Source organism: Eriocheir sinensis, unplaced genomic scaffold (genome assembly GCF_024679095.1).
Source record: "Eriocheir sinensis breed Jianghai 21 unplaced genomic scaffold, ASM2467909v1 Scaffold47, whole genome shotgun sequence".
Taxonomy (NCBI): domain Eukaryota; kingdom Metazoa; phylum Arthropoda; class Malacostraca; order Decapoda; family Varunidae; genus Eriocheir; species Eriocheir sinensis.
Window position 1 is genome coordinate 346385 of NW_026111798.1, and position 3138 is coordinate 349522.

A 3138-nucleotide genomic window follows, 5' to 3' on the forward strand; every position below is an offset into this window, starting at 1 on the left:
TACACCTCGGCAAGACTTCATTTGTAAGCACTTTCATGGCTGGTTGCTCCAATGAATAATGATTTTAGACTAAGCAGCGAGGGCACCAAAATACTATATATGTCGACTAAAACGTTGCATAAATAGCCGCATAGAAGAAATACAGCTAACGAGAGAATATTCCAACAAAATTACGACGAAAATACATAGCAAGATGGCAATGGAAAAGGACTTCAGTGTGCGACTTTTCAATCAAACCCAAACCTCAACAACGCCAGAGTGATAACAAACTACAAAAACAGACTGAAAGGTTAAGTTTACGACTCCGTTACTGCAAAATTCGAGATCTAAAAGCCACCTCCCTGCAACCTTTCTTTCGTGATTAATAGAGCAGTAAAACCTCAAAGTCACTCCCCGGCAGCCTTTCAGCCTTTCCCCGTGATGAATAAGCATCGAGGATAAAAAAAAGCAAATTCAAAAGCCTACGTAGATTCTCCCTCGCTTCGAGTTCGTACTTGTCTGGCTTGCAAATGCGGACCTCTGAAGCTCGTAAATGATTCCCCTGACAGACTGCCGGGATCGTTTTCTCTGCTGGTCCGTTCGTCTGCATTTTCAGGACATGTGAGAGTTGCAGGTGGACGTTGACGTGGAGACAGGTATAAGTGAGGCGTTGGGTGGAGCTTCATCAAATGACAGAATCTGGTGCTTGACAAAATTTGGGGGTGAGGGATTTTATTTTTATTTTTATTTTTATTTTTTACATCTCCGCCTATAGCGCCGGTAGGCTTTCTTCAAGGGCCTGGCAGTCAGCCCAAGCCCGTCATGGCGCAGGCAATTTTTTTTAAAGTGGCGCCAGTTATGCTTGGCTCATGCTGCCCCCCCGGAACTCATTTTTTATTCACTTGGACGGTTTCTTCTAGAGTCCGGGTTGATGGGTGGTCTTCTGGACATCATGTGAGTAGTCTTAGGCCACTCGGCGGTGACTGAAAAATCCCAGGTGGTAGCGTGGGGATTCGAATCGACGTTGTCCATGGCGTGGTGAATGAAGGCCCCGCACGCTAACCACACAACCACCGCCTACCCTAATGATCATGGGTAAAGATCGTGGGTAGGAATATAATGAAAAGAGTTAATTAGATGTTCAGTGCAGGGTTTTTCTGGTGTTCTTGTGATGGATAGAGCCTAGAGCAACAAGTCCTACACTCCAACCCCTTCAAATAATAATAAAAAGAAAGAAAAAGACCCCTGCTACCAAAAGAACAAGGGTAGATAAGCAACATAACTGATCTATTGATTTAAACATCTGACTCCCATCGCCGCCTTTTCCATCGTTTCTTATATATATCGTCCACGTGTTTTATTTTGTCCGTATGAATCAATTCCGGCTGCCTTTATTTATCTCTATAATTGTCTGCTTTCCCTTCGAGCCTTCCTCCTCGAACTCCTCCTTCTCCTTCACCTCCTTGGCATCCACTTCCTACTACTTCTTCTTCAACTCTTCTTCCACTCCTCTTCCACTTTCTCATCATTAACTTCCACATAACTTCCACCTCCTCTTACACCTACTTCTCCTCTTCCTCTCCACCCCTTCACCCGTGTAATACCCATCTCCCATTTCTTCTGAGTAAGTAATGCCAAGGGAAGGACGGTAGAAGGATGTAAACTCTCATCCATCAGCTGACACACTGAACATTTTCTCCGAGGTAAAGATAATTGCTGTGAAAATATACAGTGATAAAAAAAAGTATTAATGTTGAGATTATAATTAAGTAGAGAAAAAAAATACTAGACATGATATATCGTTTTAGAGCAGTACATATATGAGAGAGAGAGAGAGAGAGAGAGAGAGCCCACCTGCACCACCACCATTGTCTGTCACCTGAACCCAGCGTCTGACCTGAGGATTAACACGTGACCTGACCTCGCCGTCATCTGAAGAGACCGCACCTTCCCCTCCTCTCGGCACCACCGCACTGCACTCCCCCCACCGCCCCTCCTCCCTCACCCCAAGCTCCGTCATTGATTTCGCCTCCCACATCACACTCTATATTGCAATCCCCTACTATGACTATGACCCTTATGACAGAAATTTAGGAGACACCCTTTAAAAGTTCCGTTTTCTTATACCAGTAAAGGGCGAAAACGTGGATCTTAGGAGCGTAGACTGACTGAAAGAACGATAGACGGAAGAGGCGTTGGGAAATATTGAGTAGCACGATCACAAGAACTTTAATGCTTACGAATGTGCTACTAATATTTTCACAAGGATATTTTACGAATGTGTTGATATAATGTTTTCTCAGGGAGGTATTAAAATTATTACGAGTGTCTCCCTAGTTTGATCTCTTCCATTCCCTCCTCCTCCCTCTTTTCCTCTCTTCTTCCCTTTTCTTACATTATCGTCTTGTTTTTCTACCAAGAGTTGCCTATCATTTCCTCCTTCCATGTAGAGATTGACACTGTAAGGCAATCTTAACACTCCTCCCTTCTCCTTTGTTGTTTTACTTGCAACAATAAACTATCAATCAATCACACTGAATACTAAAGAAAATTTGACTGTAACAGAAAACGTCCGATAGTTTCTTTCTCCAGGAGGCTGATGGTGATGGTGGCAATGGTGACAAATGGTGTTGGTGTTGGTGGTGATGGTGGGTGTATGTTACGGACCAAAGGAGGAAGCAGCGTTGGAAATGTTACACTATACAATAGCTCAACTCTGAATACTGATAAAAAACAAGTTGGGTAAAAGAAAGGCTCGCAAATTTGAAGTCCTCAATAGCAAAAGTTTCATGCCATTTCCTCCTTCGTCATGGTATATCTTTGACACTACTTATAAGACAACCTTAAAACACTGAATACTAAAGAATAGGAGAATAATAAAACAGGCCTGCTCATTTATTTTACCCTCAGTCAGTAGTATTCACTGAAGATTTCCTCTCTCTCCCTTTTTTAACTACTCAGTACATCAAAATACAAAAGAGAACATCAGTTACATTACCTATAGATTTACCTTTCCCTGTGCAGCACTGACGTCACTCTCGTCACCTGTAAGGGAAAGTTAATCTCTTATTGTCTGTCCATATATTTTCATTGCATTATATAAAAGGTGTTTGGGAATAATGGACTCCTTGAAGGAAAGGAAGAGGATATTGAGGAGGT